The 17,797-nt window shown below is 46.2% G+C and overlaps 1 protein-coding gene across 1 annotated transcript in view; it reads left to right on the top strand.

Moving 5' to 3' along the window:
• The first annotated feature begins 6,141 nt into the window (after positions 1-6,141).
• AP1B1 (adaptor related protein complex 1 subunit beta 1) overlaps positions 6,142-17,797 on the top strand; it is a 52,032-nt gene continuing 40,376 nt past the window's right edge. The window contains exon 1 of the mRNA XM_058531711.1: positions 6,142-6,254. The gene's annotated coding sequence lies outside the window, so the exon portion shown is untranslated. The remainder of the gene's footprint in view (positions 6,255-17,797) is intronic.

The following is a 17,797-nucleotide window of genomic DNA, read 5'->3' as shown; positions in this document are numbered from 1 at the left end:
AGGGTCTAGAGTTTCATTTTTGGAAGATGAAAAGAGTTCTGGAGATGGATGGTAGTAATGGTTGCACAACAATGTGAATGTACTTAATGCCACTGAAGTGTACACTTAAAATGGTTAAAATGGTAAATTTTATGTGACATATATTTTATTAAAATTCCAGAAAACTGAACAGCCACATGCAAAAAATGAAAGTAGACCATTATCTTTCGCCATACGCAAAAATTAACTCAAAATGGTTCAAAGACTTGAAGGTAAGACCTGAAACCATAAAACTCCTAGAAAAAAATATAGGGAATACACTCTTTGACATCGGTCTTAGAAGGATCTTTTCAAATACCGTGCCTACTCGAGCAATGGAAACCAAAGAAAAAATAAACAAGTAGAACTTCATCAGACTAAAGAGCTTCTGCAAGACAAAGGAAACCAGGAACAAAACAAAAAGACAACCCACCAACTGGGAGAAAATATTTGCAAATCATATATCTGACAAGGGGTTAATCTCCAAAATATATAAAGAACTCACACAACTCAACGACAAAAAACAAACACCCCTATCAAAAAATGGGCAGAGGATATGAACAGATATTTTCCCAAAGAAGATATACAGATGGCCAATAGGCATATGAAAAGATATTCAACATCACTAATCATCAGGGAAATGCAAATCAAAACTACATCGAGATACCACCTTACACCCATTGGAATGGCTATAATCACCAAGACTAGAAATAACAAGTGTTGGAGAGGATGTGGAGAAAAGGGAACCCTCATACATTGCTGCTGGGAATGCAAACTGGTACAGCCACTTTGGAAAACAGTATGGAGATTTCTCAAAAAATTAAAAGTAGAAATACCACATGACCCAGCTATCCCACTACTGGGTATTTATCCAAAGAACTTGAAATCAACAATTCAAAGAGACCTATGTACCCCTATGTTCATTGCAGCATTATTCTCTATAGCTAAGAAGTGGAAGCAACCCAAGCGCCCATTGACTGATGACTGGTTAAGGAAGATGTGGTATATGTGTACAATGGAATACTACTCAGCCATAAAAACAGACAAAAATCATCCCAATCGCAACGATGTGGATGGGCCTTGAGAGTATGATGTTAAATGAAATAAGCCAGTCAGAGAAAGACACACACCATATGATTTTACTCATTTGTCAAAGATAAACTAATACATGGACAAAGAGAACAGATTAGTGGTTACCAGAGGGGAAGGGGGTGGGGGTAGGCATAAGGGGTAAAGGGGCACATTTATATGGTGACTAACAAATGATAATGTACAACTGAAATTTCACAATGTTTTAACTATTATGACCTCAATAAAAAAAATTCTAAAATTCCCTTTCTTTTGTTTTAGTGGCATTTCAGAAAGGTGTGGAGTTACATACACATGTTGAATTCACTCCCTTACCCAGAAGTTTCAGGAGTTAAATACCTAAAGTTAAACTGCTAACTAAATAGTTGAACTAAATATTTAGATAAACTAAAAAGGTAAACTAAATAACTAAAGTTAAACTATTTAACTAATAGTTAAATAACTAAAATAACTAAATTTAAAGAGTGTTTTATTTGCCAGGTGTAGGGTCCATTTTCTGATTTTATTATTGATTTCTAGCTTTTTAAGGTTTATTTATTTATTTTCCCCCCAAAGCCCCAGTAGATAGTTGTATGTCATAGTTGCACCGCCTTCTAGTTGCCGTATGTGGGACGCGGCCTCAGCGTGGCCAGAGAAGCGGTGTGTCGGTGTGCGCCCCGGATCCGAACCCGGGCCGCCAGCATCAGAGAGCACGCACTTAACCGCTAAGCCACAGGATCGGCCCCGATTTCTAGCTTTTTAGATTGTGATCAAAGACTGATGTATGAACTCCAATTCTACTCTATTGGAGTTTATTGACATTTTCTTTGTGCCTCAATTTATGCCTTTAAATAATTTTTAAAGCTCCCATTGAAGGAGGGTTTATAGGTTGCCAGGCACTGTACATAAATTCTACAATTTAATCTCTTTAGCAACTTTGCATGGAGGCCCAATCAGCTGGAAAGTGGGGTCCAGCTGAAGATTTGAACCCGGGTGTGGTTCAGAGCTTGGGCCTTTTTGATTGCACCAGTGGAGGGCGGTTCAGCCCTCTCAGGGGAACCTGAGAAGGGAGAGCAGAGCCCTTCAAGAGGCAGCCTATGGCAGCACTGGGGCCACAGGGGAGTGAGCAGAATTTTGCTCCTTGGAAGACCAGGGATGGTGTAATGAGAGCATTTGCAGCAGGAAAGAATGGAGGCAGAGGAGAGGTCCCTGGCAGCCTCTAGGCCCCTCTGCCCTGGAGTCTGTGCCAGGTTCCACCCGAACGGGAAGGATATGGAGCTGCCCACCCTCAGCAGGTGTGGGGCTGGTGGTGTCAGTGAGGCTACAGACAAAATCACTCCTGCCTCCTTCCGGAAAGGATCTGAGGCAACTTTTAGAAGTTTGTAAGGTAAAAACAACAAAAACAGCAAGCAAACATAAATTGAAGTAGAGTAATAGCGATAAGAAGAAGAATCTAGAAAGAAGGTTGGGACGGAGAAAGGCATGCTATCGGCTGCCTGTGCAACATTTACACCGAAAGGTCAGGGGCAGTTAATATCACCAGTGCGCCCTCTAGTGGGCATAGATGGAAAAAAAATACAATTTGTTCAACGTGTATTTATTAGGCACCCGTGTGGATGGAGGGTGGGAAAGACACGCTCTGAGATTCTGTGTGTCAGCAGGTCCCCGGTCATTTCTTGACACCACAAGAACTCCCAACCTCCCTCTGATTGTATTAAACGTCATGAGGCAGGTAAGGGTGGGATGAGGGGGAAAGCATGGGCCCTGCAGTCTTCAGCTCTGGCCTTGCCTCTCAGCTTGGTCCATTGTTGCCTCCTGAAGTTGGAAAAGTTCCTCAGCTTCTCAGGGCCTCAGTGTGCTCATCTGTAAAGTGGGAGTTCCATAGTGCCCACCTCTTGGGAATAGTGAGGGTTAAATGAAGTGATGGGTGTCAAGGGCATACAATGGTGCTTGGCACATGTTGGGTGCAGAGTTCTCAGGAAGGAGAAACTGAGGCCCAAAGAGGTGGACAGGCCTGTCCATCATCAGCCAGCTCAATAGGGCAGGGTAGAAAATGAATAGGACTTGGAGAAGAGTTTAAAAACTTCCTCCTCCAATCAGGAGGTGACGTTACTGTTAGTAATGGTATATCTGTTGGGACAAGTCTGTTCTCTCTCCAAGTGGGCTTGGCCATCACTGGCTCTGCTCCATCCTGGAGCAAAGAGCTCCTCCTGGGCCAGGGGCTCAGAGGTCTGAGGCAGGCCACACATGCCCCAGGTGGGACTTTTCTAGACAGTGTTGGACAGTGAGTGTGACTCAGGCAGTGTGGCCAGCTGGGTTGGAGATGGGGTTAGAGAGGGAAGCCCCCTGAAAGCCCCGCTTCCCTGCTTCCATCTCCCACCTCTGCAAGCTGTAATTATTCAGCCTTTGGCATTGAGTTGTGCCTCTTCTTATTAGTATTATATTTTTAGCTCTTCTGCCAGGCTGAGCTGTGAGAGAGGAGGCCAAGGCCTACAGGGAAGTGAGGAAAATCAGCTCTGCCCACTGGCCTAAGTTTTCTTATCTTTACTTGGGGACAGTCATGGAACCCCAAATTGTTGAGAGAGTTCAGTGAGTTAATATGGGGAAGAGCCTAGCACAGTGACTCTTCATGGTAACTATTAGTAGTAGTAATATCATCCTTCACAGTTCCTGCTGGATGTCACCTCCTCCAGGAAGCCATCCCTGACTTTCCCAGGATGAGTTTGGTGCCCAAGTCTCCTGCACACCCCTGGTCCTTCTGGGCTGTGTTATAATTGCCCCTTTAATTGTTCCTCTCCCAAGGAGAGGTTGTGCCACATCTTGTTCACTGTTGTATCTCCAATATGGCTGGCTCAGGTAAGAGGGACAGACATATTTTAGGTGAATGAGTGGGACTTATGAGAGCACGTATGCTGTGGCTCTGGGACCAGACCATCAGCTTTGCCACTCGGACATTGTTTGACTTCAGCTCTTGGAGTTGCAGCTCCCCTCCACTCCCCAAATAAAATGGGGCTGATGTGAGGAGCAAATGAGACCCCCTGTGCACCACCTAGCACACTACAGGTGCTCCATAAACATCCATTGCTGTTCTGCAATTTCATATTAAATGCCCCCTACTTGTCCACACCTCCCCTTCTCCCTCCAACCCCAGGGGGAGCTTCAGTGCCTCCTCTGGACTCCCATAGTCCCCAATACCTCCCCTATCACAGCACCAACCACATTTGTGCCTGCTGCTCTGTCACCCTCCCCGGACAAACTGATGGTTCAGCAAGGACAGGGCCTTTGCCTCACCTGTGTGACTATCCAACACCCAGCCCAGGGTCTGGTTCAGAGCAGGGGCTTGGGAAATGCTTTCTGAAGGACCCAGACGTCTGGCTCCCTTGCCTTCCTGTCTCTGCACTGATCTCTCTGGTTTGCCCTTTCTTTCCATCTCAGCCTCTGCAACTCTGTCCTCACTGGGCAAGGCCTAGCATAAATGCCACCTTCCCCAGAACATCCTTCTTGAGCAAATTGACGCTGTGACTTCTGTCTCCTTGGAACTCTTAAAGCTCTGACTGCTTTTACCACCAACTTGCCACTTTCACATAAGCTCTCCAGCTTGGTACCTTTAGGTTTGCTGGTTTGTTTTGTTAGATAATCCTTCTCTTTCCATGTTACATTCCTAGTGAAATCTTGTTTTTCACTGAGGCTGATGGCATTTGCCAACATTGATCATTAGGGAAAGGTGGTTTCTCCAGACAGCTGTGCATAGCATGTGGAACATGACACATGCATACAAAATCATTCTATTTGTTTCCTGCCTACTTCAGAAAAGGATTTAAAAATGGAATAAGGTCTGTAAATTTAGTTAATGGTATTATACCAATGCCGATTTCCTGGTTTTGATGTTATACTACTAATATATAAAATGTCACTACTGAAGGAAACTGGGTGAAGGCACCCTATGTACTATTTTTGCAATTTCCTGTAAGTCTATAATGATTTAAAAATAAAACCTTTTATAAAAAGGATTTGAGTCTGGTTAAACATATAAAAACTACATTGAATATTAAAACAATAATATCTAGATTAGACAGGACATACAGACTTGGCTTTGCAAGCTTATTTATTAATAAGTTTTATAATATTATAAGATTGGTAGCAACTTAAGTGTACAACTGTAGGGATTGTTTTTGAGAACAGTGATACCATCCATACAGTGGAATACCATGCAGGTATTGGAAAGCACCAAACAGAAATGTATTTATTGTTTTGGGAAAGTTTTACCAACATCTTGGTGAGTTAAAAATACTGAATGATATGTCAAGTCCTGAAGGATATTCACCAAAATATTAAAAATGATTGTCTCGGGGCGGTGGGATTGCAGATGATTTTTTATCTTCTTTTTGCTTGCTAGTATATTGCCATTCCTCTACAATGCAAATATTATTTTCCTAGTAAAACATTTTTAAAGAGTAGCAATGAAATAATGTTTTACAGGGGATGATCAAAAATTATCTAGAAGGAGAAGAAAGTTAATAGTACCAGAGCCGGGAGTGAGATGGCTATTGCACTTGAAGTCGTGGCAGACCCAGCAAAAGGAGAAATGGGATATTGTGAAGTTCTTGGAGAGTGCGATGTTTTCCCCTCTAACGTGGAATACCCAAAGGGCTGCACTGAAGGGCAGGGAGCGCTAGACTAGATTTACACCTCGAGTTTTGACTCTTCCATTCATACGGTAAGTGATCTTGAGCAAAATCCTGCCCCTCTCAGAGCCTCAGTTTTCCCGTCTATAACAGAAGGGAGATGGACCTCAGAGTCTCCACGACCTTTTCCATCTCCATCACGCGAAATTACTTAGCGGTGAGCAGGCTAATTTTCCTAACCACGCTGCGGGAGACAGCGGCGGAGCAGCGCCGCGGCCGGGGAGGGGTTAATCCGGTCGGCCCCGCCCCGCGGGCACCACCACCCCCGCCCGGGTCGCACCCTTGACCCCGCCCCCAGGCCGTGCGTCCACCGGAAGTGCCCGCGCGCGGGCAGCTCACTTCCGCCCGGCAGGTGACAGCCGCGGGGCTGGAGCGGCCGGCGGCACGGGCGCACCGGGAGAGCAGGGGGAGGAGGCCGCGGACATTTTCCTGCCGAGCCGCGCCGCGCCGCGCCGTGGCGCCGGGAGCCGTGCGGACCTGCGGGTGAGGAGGCGGGGAGTTCGACGAGGCTGGAGGAGAAGTGGGGCGGGGAGGCGGGGGTCTGAGGTGAGGGCGTTGCGGGGTCAGAGGTCACGGAGAGGACGTGGGGCTGGAGGGGCCAGAGAGGCTTCCCGGGCCCCGACGAAGCTGAAGGACTGCGGGTTCATTCATTCGCACCCGCTTGGCCGCTGCCCGCAGCCCAGCTGCCCCAGGTCCGCAGCCCCACCTGGGCGCCCTCCCGGAGAGACGGCTAGACTTAGGCCCCGCGGAGCCCGCCCCTGGCCGCAGGGGAAGCTCCTCTTCGGTCCCGGTTTTCCCCTTCACACTTATCCCCTGGGGCCTCTTCGTTCCGGCCTTATCTCTCTGCCACGGTTCGAAAAGGAAAAAAAACTGCAAGAAACAGCCCTGCGCCGCCTGCTCCGCGGCACGCTGGGGCTTGGTCTGTCCGTTGGCGCCCCACGGACGAGTTAGCTGGGGACACCTGTAATAATGCTAAAAACACCGACGAAAATGCCAGCTGCTGCGTGTTGAGCTCCTACTGTGTACCAGGCGCTGTGCTAAGCGCTTTAGTACAGTGCCACGTTTAAACTTCACAGCAGCCCTTGTGAGGTAGCTACGGTTGTTATCCCCATTTTATCCACGGGGAAACTGAGGCACAGGGAGGTTAAATCACACGTATAAGGTCAATCAGGTAGTATAGACAAGAACCAGGGTTTCTACCCTTGCTTGCAGAGACCAGCAAAGTGCAGAGACAGCAGAGAGGCTGGAGCAAGGTTGGGATGAAGGGGCTATTTAATATCTTTAGCCATTATGTGTATTTGCATCTGTGTAAAGATGTAGGCTTATTGCTTCTCGTCTAGTCTTCATAAGGGGCATTTGACTCACTTTCTTTAGGATGAAACAATCCTGCAGGCTGTTGGTGTAAGTGATTACATTTCAGGGCAAGCGTGGAAGTTTTTCCTGACTATTGGGAACTGTGAGACACAAAGCAGGCTATCCATGAAGCTAATTTGAGAGTATCTAGAACCTCTCTTGAGAGTAGTTGAGCTGCATTCCTTTTGGATTGAAGAGAAGAACCACATGACCTCTAGGGGCTCTTGTAGCCCTAGGTTCTTGAAGGACGTTCTCAAGGGAAGGGTCTGTGTCTCTCTGAGAAAAGTGCAGGCCCCATGGCTTCTTGGCTAGGGAAAGCACATCTTGCCTGGGAGGTGGTGAGGTGGTTTGATGGCCGGAGGGCTAGGTTCTGTGAGTCTGAGCCTTATTCCTTTGCAGACATTCACTAGCTCCAGTTCTGCCTCAGTTTCCCTGAGAGCAGCACAAGGGAGACCTGCTGCCTTCCTACCCACTCTTGGGTGTTGTAAGCCTTAATGAACTCGCGAAGGTTTCCACGTGCTTCTGAAGAAAGCTGTGATGTAAATATTACTGTAGTGCCTTTTTTTTTTTTAACTCTATGATCTGTTCTCCTAGTTCCATTGAATTCACAGAACCTTAATATTGTCACCTTATCCCCATCCTTCCAAGGGAGGATTTGAGATGAAGCGACTTGTCACAAATGGTAGGAACGTGAGCAGAGCTCAGAGCATCTGGCTCCCTGTCCTGAGTTGAGCCCACCAGGCTCCTCGACCTCTTAAAAACTGACGTGAAGAGCAGCTTCACTAGTTTCAAAGAATCAGATCCCTCAGAAGTTGTGTAGAGATTATCTGTTGAGTGTGGGTTGAGCAGAGGCTTCTCCCTGAGCAACCTGAAGAGCTCAGAGGTACACGGAAAAGATTCCCTTTCTCCCCCTCGCTCAGCCCTGGGTTCTGATCCCAGCTCAGCAGCTTCGTGATAGTGGGACCCGGACAACTTGCTTAGACTGGGCCTCTACTTCAGCTCTAAAATAATGATCACCACCTTCCCCCTCTCCTCCCAACACTGGTGCGTGTGGGGGTTAGATGAGGAAGTTTGTGCAGAGCCTGTTAATGTTGCGGTGGGAGCCTTGATCGTAGGCAGTTGATGCCTGCTGAGGGTCTATGTCTGAGGAAGGCTGTCTACCCTGGTTTGTGGGGTGTTACTTCCTTCCGCAGACAGAGACCTTTGTGTACACAGGACTTCTCCCACCCTTCTCGTTTCACTTCCTAAAAGTTTGTCAGAACAAGTTCAGTCCATTGGTCCTGCTGGCTTTCGGCTTGGACTTTCATCTTTTTCTAGTCGTCCTCTGAAACTGTTGCGTATCTTGACTGCTCACTTCCCAGAAAACCCGCATGCCTGGCACCAAAGCCTGATGTGCTGACACTGAGCAAACATGGCTTGGGTATGGGTTTTGCACTTTGGTGTATTCCTGAAAGCTGAGGGAACATCTATAACTTGAAGATGTTTCTTTTTCTGCACAAGTCTTTTTGTCTAAGATAGGTTACTTATAAATTATTACAGCCCAGAAATGGTTTTTGTGTTCTTTTTCTCTTCACACGGAGAGAAACAGATAACTCCAGAGAGAAAATACCACTTGAGCAGTTGGAGAATCCTTAAAAAAAAACTTCTGCTTGAATATCCATCAGTGGCTCCTCGTTGCCCTCAAGCTAAAACTCACATTCCTTAGCATGGCATTCAAGGCCTTTTGGGCTCTGACCCCTGCCTGGCTCTTCTGCCTTATCTCTCCTGCTCCACACTTCTACCTCCTCCCAAGCTCCAAGCAAACTCAGCTGCTTTTCTACAAAGTGCTAACTCGTTATGCCTCTGTGTCTTTGCTTTGTGCTGTTCTCACTGCCTGAACACCATTTCATGTCACATACACACCCCACCCCACACTTCTTTGCTGGACCACTACTTGGTGCCTCCCATCCGATCATCCCCTCCACCTTGCAGGCCTGAGCTAGATGCCCCTCCTTGATGTCCTGTGGCACTGATCATAATGGGTTATCATTGTCTGTGTACTTGGCTGTCTTCTAAGTAAACAAATGGTTCTTAATCCTTGGAGAGGGCTTGTCTTAACTGTCTGTGTCTCCAGCACCTGGTGAAATGTCTGGCACATAGTAGGTGCTCAGTAAATGCTCAGTGAATGAATGAATGAATATTGCATTGAATTGTCAGGGATCCTTGACTCCTGAGGAATTCAAAGCACTTTCCAGGTGATCTCCTGCGCATCCTCATGTCACCGCAGGGGGATAGGGAGAAATCTAACCAGTGGTAGGATTAACTACTCTTGAACTGTTGTTGCTGCCACCCAGCCAGCCAGCAGAGTGCCTCAGGGCCTCCAGAGATCTGGGGGTTGGGAAGCAGCAGGGAGGTGCTGGTGGTAACCACTCTCCCTGTGTAGTAGTAACAGTGGCTAACGTTTATCAAGCACTTGGTGGTCTGGGCAGTGCTAAGGGCTTTGTATGTATTGACTTGTTTTAGCCTCACAAACCAGTCAGGTATATGATGTGTAATTCTCATTTTACAGTTGTGGTATGGTTGTGCCTGTTAGTTGTATAGACTCCAGGAGAGCCTCTGTGGCCGCCTTTCCTTTCCCAACCCTTTGTTCTTAGATTGTCTTCTGTTATTTAATGGAGTTCAGGAGAGGCTTGGCTGTGGGTCCAGATGCCTAAGTCTCATGCTTTTTGGGTCTTTCAGCTTGGGCCTGACTTCTGACCTCCATCAAGAGGGTCTCCCTGAAGCTAGGAGGCCTCTTCTAGTTAAGGTTGACTCCAGAATGCCCCAAGTTGATCATCAGCGGGATGCATTAGTCACTGATCACCCAGGTTACCATCTCTGTGGATCCTGAGCGGGAAGAGGGTAGATTTGGAAGTCAGATCTCAAAACTTTTAAAACCAACCCTTCAGTGTTCACGTTTAGCACTGAAAACTTTCCTTACAGCTGAGCTCTCTAGAGGAATAGACTTGAGTGGCACATACTTTTTACTACACCCTAATTGTTTTTAGGGTCTTAAGCATATTGAGAGTGAAATGTCAAAATTTCATTTTAGCCAGCTGTTGAGTCTGCTTCTGTGGTCTTCATTCTCTGATCTCTAAGGGGTGGGTGGCTGGATGTTGAGACACTGAGGACAGAGACTTCCTAAGTCCAGCATTCATTCATTCAGTCTTTATTCAGCCCTGTTTTGTGCCTGCCACTGGGCTGAGTGATGATAGGTAAACGAGCCAGACATAGTTTCTGCCCTTGGGTTGCCTACTACATTCTAATGGGAGAGAGAGACGAAGAAATAGAAAACAAATGTAATGATAAGAAAGACTGATAAGCTATGAGAGAAGCAAGCATCGCAGCCAGAGCCTGTTAAAATGTAAGTCAGATCTCAGGACTCCTGCATCAGTGGCCCCCAGCTTGCTCAGAGGAAAAGTCAGAGTCCTTACCTTGATCTGTCAGGCCCCTTCCATTCTCCTCTGACCTCACAACCCACTGTCCTCTCGCTGCTCACTCAGCTCAAGCCACTTCACCTCTCTGCTGTTCCTCAAACAGGCCAGGCACACTCTCACCTTTTCACTGTTTCTTACGCCTAGAAGGCTCTTCCCCAGACAATGTCACCTGTCACCTGCTCAAGGAGGCCTTCTGTGGCCACCCTGGTTAAATTTCAACCTCCCAAAACCCTCCGCCCTGCTCTGTGTCGTCCTTCCCTGCTCTCTTTTTCTCCACAGCATTTATCACTATCTGAGATACTATATATTTTACTTATTGATCTTGCTTATGGTCTCTGTGCCTCATTAGGATGTGAGCTCCATAAAGGGAAGCATTTTTGTCTGTTTCATTCACTCCTGCATCCCCAGCATGTGGATCTGTTTCTGACGTGTGGGAATATATGAGTAAGTATATGAGTAAGAATTCTAGGGGTTAGGGACAGAAAATACCTACTTGAGATAGTGCGTGCAGGGAAGGTATCTTTGAAGTGATGTCATCTAAGCTGAGATTTGAAGGATAAATTGGAGCAGCCACTATAGAAGCTGGTGAGGATAATCCAGGGAGAAGGATCAGCAAGTACAAAGGCAGTGAAGAGCTTCACAATTAGAGGAAAACAGAAGGCGGCCTGGGGGCCTTGAGGGTTATAGGCAGAGGGAAGGGCCTAGCCGTGCTCACATCATAGCCTGTGTCAGAGCTCCCTCCTCAGCCCACCCCCAGCATTTGTACCCCTGTCTTTCGCAGTTCTGGTCCCTGAGCTGATGCCTGGGAGCAGGGGATGGTGGTCTGGCCTCACTGAAGGAAGTGGCCTGAACATTTCCTCCATTGGAGATGTTGCCACCTGATAGTCTTCCCTTTGCCTTTCTTCTCTCTCTTATCATTTATTTACTTGCCTTCCATTTATAGGCTGTAAGATGGGCTAGGGGGTCGGGTGTCTTCAATTTCGATTTTGTTCAAAAAGCTTGACGGCCAGAACAGATGTATCTCTGATCCTGGCAAACCCTGGGAGTGGAACATTGGGAAGCTGCACTCCAGCTGAGCTTGGCTTACAAAACATGAAATGTCCCTGACAGGAGAGTTGAGTACTAGCCATTCAAACATTTATTGAGCACCTGCTGTTTGCCAGGTACCACCTAGGAGCTAGGAATACAGTAGGAACAAAATCTCTCCTCATACAATTCACATTATGGAGAGAGAAAAAAATAATATACATTTGATACTATGTTGTTTTTCCTTTTGAAGAAAAAACAAAAGGAGGAAAGAGGGACAGGAAGTGGAGGGGATTGGTTGGGGATGTGCACAATTTTAAATAAAGTGGTCAGAGGAGGCCTCAGAGAGAAGGTGACGTTTCAGCTGAGACATAAAAGAGGTACGGGACTGAGCCATGAGGCTATCTGGGGCAGGAGCCTTCCTGGCAAAGTGAACGGCACATGGGAAGGCCCTGACGTGGAAACATGCCTGTTGTGTTCAGGGATCAGCAAAGAGGCCCATGTGGCTGGAGCTGAGGGAGTGGTGGGGAGAACAGTGGGAGAAGAGTTCAAAGAGGTAATGGTGGGGAGGGGGTGTGGGTGAGGGAGACAGAAGGGGGTGTGCATCTCATACGGGGCCTTGTAGGCTATGAGGCCATGGTAGGGACTTTGGGTTTTACTCGGAGTGAGATGGGGAACCCTTGGAGGATTTCGAGCAGAGGGGTGCCGGTGTCTGGCCTAGACTGTAATAGGATCATTCTGGCTGTTGCTGAGACGGGTTGCCGAGAGCAGTGTGGAAGCAGCTTTGGTAGCAGTCTCAATGGGAGGGGTTGTTGGCCTGGGGCCAGGTGGTAGTGATGGAGCTGGTGAAAAGTCACTTTGTGTTTCTAGATTGGTAGACCCAATAGGATTTGCTGATAGATTAGATGTGAGATATTGAGAGAGTGTGTGTTGTCAAGGTAACTGAGGTTTTTGGCCTGAGAACCTGTTAAAGATGGTGTTGGCAGTAACTAGATAATGAAGACTGCAGGAGGAGACAGTTGGGGGCCAAGGGGAAGCAAGAGGTCAGTTTTTATCTTGTTAAGTTTGAGCTGCCTGTTAGCTATATAGACATTCAAGTGGCGATGACAGTTAGGCAGTTTGGATATATGTAGATGATACTTGAAGCTGTGACACTGGATGAAGCAAGATAGTGTCGTGTGGAGAAGGGAAGAGGTACCAGTCCTGAGCCCTGGGGCATTTCAAGTGTTGAAGGAGAGGGAGAGGAGGAGGAACAAACAAAGGAGACTGAGTCAGTGGGGTAGGCGGGAGAGCAGAGAGCATGGCATTCTGGAATCAGGGGAAGAAAGTGTTTCAAGGAGGAGGGAGTGATCAGCAGTGTCAAGTGCTTGTCAGCATGAGATTTGTCATATGATAGGATCACTGCATCTTCTGCAGCAGGGTCCAGCACCCTGGCGTCCAAGGCCATGTTTGAGTCTCATTCTTCCTTGCCTAACCTCATCAGCTCCTTTCCCTTCCAAGTCCTTGCCTTCAACCAGGCAGGGAGTCTCACAGACTCCTGAACACGCATGCTTGTTTTGGCTTTGGATAAGTTATTCTTCTCTCAGTGTCTCTAATTCCTCACTTTTAAATAGGTTACCTTGAGAATTAAATGAGACGGGGGCTATAAATTACTGAGCACAGAGCCTGAGCCCCAGCCAGTGTTGGTGGTGGTTTAGTTATTCTCAGTTCACTCCCTGTTATGCTGGTTGTTGTGATTCTTCTCCATGTCACCCTTGCCCCTCCCTTTCCAAATCTGATGCACCTTTTCATGTCCTGCCAAGCCTCTCTTCATCTAAGAGGGCTTCCTTTGATGCTCCACCCATCTCAGAACTCTCCTCCTCTGAGCTTTGGTGTCAGTTACCTGCAGGGCATGATCACTCTGCTGTTCACCTGAAGTCCTTTACCTGGCCTCTGAATCTGTAAGCGCCCTGTGGGAAAAGACTGTCCTTTGTCTATTCTGTGCTTGCTCCCGTGTGCGGCACAGTCCCAGGCTTGGAGCCAACGATGCTTCACACTGTTATACGTGCTGAATGGATGGCCACAAAACTTGATAGGTTTTCGGAAAGTGTTCCCATTATATAGATGGGAAAACTGAGATCACAAGGAGCTTTGTTTTGTAGCTTTGGCCTCTTTCTCCTCATCTTGATTAATTTAAGGATTGTTCAGAAGATGCCCCTGTTACATTTTTTTTTTCCATTCCAGAGGAACTTGTCTTTTTCTCGGCAGCAGATCTTTCCACACATTACTGCTTGTAGATTAGTTGAGAACTGGCACATGATTCTAGAATTCAGTTCTAGAGACTTGGTGCTGATATCAGAACATTTGCATGTGCCATTTGCCTGCCTTTAGTTCCTTTTCACTTTGAGGCTTTGCTAGTGGGTCTCAGGAGATTGACTTTGACTAATCAATTTTTGTCCAAATCCCAGGAGGCCAGTAACTCGGTGAACTCCTCCAGAGAGGCGTTTGCTAGGCACGTTACCAAACTTGACATTCCTGTTGTCCAAACTGAATTGGGTGGCCCTAAAATAACCTGTAATTCAACATTCGAGGGATGTGTGGCAACATATTTCACGTACCCTTTAGCCTACAGAGTGTGTATTTCTCCTTCATTCAGAGAGGAGGAGTTGCCTCGCTGGACAGAGTGGGACATGTGCGACTTCATTATGGGGCAGGGATAGAGTGTCAGCGCTACCGTTTTCTAGCCATGTGACTCCAGACAAATGCCTTGACCTCTGGGGGCTCCCGTTTCCTCATCTGCCATCTTGTGATGTTATCAATCCCTTCTTTACAGATGACTGTGAAGATTAAGTTTGAAGCTCTTTAGTGCCTGGCCCATAGTGCACATCTCTTTGCCATCATATTACCACTGCCACCTTTGTTCCGAATTTCATGCCAAGCCCAAAGAACACAGCTTATTTTCTCATAGTTATTGAGCTGACTTGAAAGAGCCTATGTGTGGTTTGCTTGTTTGGTGACCATGTTGTCTCAGAGAGAAACTGAGAAACAGAGAAATCTGGTTTCTCTACTGCTGACTCATTTTAATCTTCGATTTGGCTTTACCTGTTTCCCTGTCTGTTTAGTACTTACCTGTGAGGACCTTTTCCTTTTTAAAAGGAGACTGTCAGGTGAGGAATGGTGAGTAGAATTACTGGGTCTTGAGTAGAATCATTGTCTCTATTAAACTCTAAATCATGGGGTCAGGGACACAATCCAGAGCACAGAGTAGGAGAATGTTTGTGAAATAAATCAATCTCTGCCCTTGAGACGGAACTGAAACCACAAAACGTGTGGGATGATCAAAGTTTGGCTTTTCTGTTCCAAATGAAGAAGAAACAGTGGCACCACCCTAGCCTCTTTTATTCACTCTTCCTAGCTTAGTCTTGACTGTCCTTGAGCTAGCATGTGGCTTGGAGCAGGTTTCTGAAAGCTGTTCATCAGGCAAGGGTTTAACAGTGACAGCTTCAGCACTGAAGTTGAAAGTCACCAACACAGACTTTCAGGGATCAGTTTGCCCTGCCCGACTATGCTCGAATTCAGAGATGGGTCTTGGCAGCTGGATCAGACCTCAAATGTCTCTTTCCCCTTTTCCTTTCCTAAAGCCGCTTATCTAGCTGATCTCACAACACTGGTTGTCTGACTGGTTAATTCGTTGAGTGCCAATGGTGTGCAGTGAGCTATGTTAGTGCTGCTGACTTAAAGCTTCTCATCCAATTGCAGAGCATGGGCTGCTCTGACATGAATCACTGCCCTGAGACTAGAAAAGTCCTTTCCCTGGCCATTGGCTGGCCATTTGGGGAATTGCTTGGCTTGTTACTGTTTTCCTTCCTACTGAAGACCTAATAAGGTTTGCTGGCCTTGGCTGCATTCTGAATTTATTTTCTCTTTTGTCCCCCTGGAAACATCTTCTGTCATGCTCTGAGAATGATCATGCTCCATTTCCTCTTGTTTGATAACCCAGGAAGAATACTCATTGGTGAGGAAATGGGTTTCTCATCTAGCAGAGAATCGTAGAACACGAGATGTGGGAGGGGCTTTATCTGTCATTTAATAGTTTGTTCCATGGAACTATGGGTTGTCTGAAGGGCTCCTGATGAGGAGGGAGAGGTGGGCATAGTAGAATGAGCCAGGCTCTAGGCCCCCTACCCCTTACTTCAACCAGAGCAGTTCCACTCTTGCTTTAAACAGTTTAAAAGCAAGGAGGGACTTGAAAAGCCATTGATCTGGTTGAATTCTCTTGTTTGACAATTGGAGAAAGTAAGGCCAAGAGATGGGGGGATTTGCCCAGGGTCACACAGCTGTTGGTAGCAAGGCTAGATTTCTTGGCAGCCATCTTGGCATTGGATCAGCCTTGCCATATTTGTTGAAAGTTAACTGCAAAGCCTTATCTTCCTGGTTTGCCAGTCGTCACTGTCTGACACTCATCAGGGAGTCCTCTTGTCTTGATCTGTTATGAGCCCTTGGTTTGTAGCTTCTCTGGGAACCTGTCTTTTCATTTGTTTTGCCAGCAAACATTTGGTGAGCTCCTGGAATGTGCCGGGCATAGTGCCAGTCACTGGGTTGACAGCATTAAACAGGGCAGATCACAAATTAGAGTCTTGAGGAGGGCTGTGGAGAAGTCCACGATATGATTGAGTCAAATGTGGGGAGGCCTCTGCCTCCCTGGGTCCAGAGAATGCTCCTCTGGGGCAGCGGTGTTGGAGCCGAGACTGAAGGATGCGCACAGGAGTGGGAACAGTGTTTTGGATAGATGCACCGTTGTTTTCTAAACTGCATTATATTTAAAGAGGTGATATATGCACAGGATATAAAGTTCCTGAGATACAAAAAGGTGAAGGATGGAAAATCAGTCTCTCACCCCATCCCTTGGTAATCCAGCTTCCTTTCTGGAGCACATCACTGTTGACTTTTCTTGTTTACCCTTTCAAGGATAGCCAATGCATTTGCAAACATGGATATTTATGTTTTATTAATATTCATATTTTTCTTTTTAATAGAAATGGTAGTATACTACATATACTTTTGCTTGTTGCCTTTTTCACTTAATATCTTGGAAAGCTTTGCATACAAGCACATTTAGAACTGCCTCGTTCTTTTTTATAGTTGCATAGTATTCCATATGTCTATATGCCGTGCCATGGTTTTTTAAACCAGTCCTCCATAGAAGAATATTTAAGGTGTTTACAGTATTTTGCTATTGCAAAGGATGCTACATGAATAACTGTGTATACATAGTTTTGTACATATAGAATAAATTCCTAGAGGCAGAATTGCTAGGTCAAAGGGTAAATACCTTTGTAATTTTGGTAGCTGTTGCCAAATTGCTGTAGAGGTTGTAGCAATTTAGACTCTCACTAGCATCATATGAGGGGATCTATTTCCCCACATCAGCACCAACATGGAATGTTATCAGACTTTTGGGTCTTTACCAATCCAGTAGCTGATGGATGGTATTTCATTGTAATTTCAGTTTCCATTTCTCTTATTATAAGCAAGCTTAAACCACTGTACTTTGTTTTCTGTGAATAGGCCACATCCTTTGCCATTCTCCTGTTTGTAGTCACTTTTCATATATTAAGGAAAAGAGGCTTTTGTCTGCAATGGGACGCAAATATTTTTATGTGTGTTTATCGTATGTCTTTTGTTTTTTTATTATGTTCTTGGCCATGCAGGAAAACTTGATTTTTATTTTTTTTTTGTGAGGAAGATCAGTCCTGAGCTAACATCCGAGGCCAATCCTCCTCTTTTTGCTGAGGAAGATTGGCCATGGGCTAACGTCCGTGCCCATCTTCCTCTACTTTATATGGGACACCGCCGCAGCATGGCTTGACAAGTGGTGCATCGGTACACGCCTGGGATCCGAACCTGTGAACCCCGGGTCGCCAAAGCAAAGTGCACGCACTTAACCACTGCTCCACCAGGCCGGCCCCAAAACTTGATTTTTGTATAATTTAATTCATAGATCTTTTAAGTCTTCTTGATTTTATGTCATACTCAGAAAGGCTTTATTTCTTCTGGAGTATGCAGTGTTTTATTTTTCTTCTCCAGCATTGGGTTTTATTTTGTTATTAAAAAAAAATTAGTGTTTGTATAGTTTACACCAAGTGAAATGCTCAGCTCTCAAGTGTACAGTGTGGCCAGTGTACAGTTTGGATCAAGATGGGCCAGCCTGGT

This window comes from Diceros bicornis, chromosome 35, assembly GCF_020826845.1.
Source record: "Diceros bicornis minor isolate mBicDic1 chromosome 35, mDicBic1.mat.cur, whole genome shotgun sequence".
Lineage (NCBI taxonomy): Eukaryota > Metazoa > Chordata > Mammalia > Perissodactyla > Rhinocerotidae > Diceros > Diceros bicornis.
The sequence above is the reverse complement of the archived record's forward strand: the minus strand, read 5'-3'. Positions and strand labels throughout refer to the sequence as shown.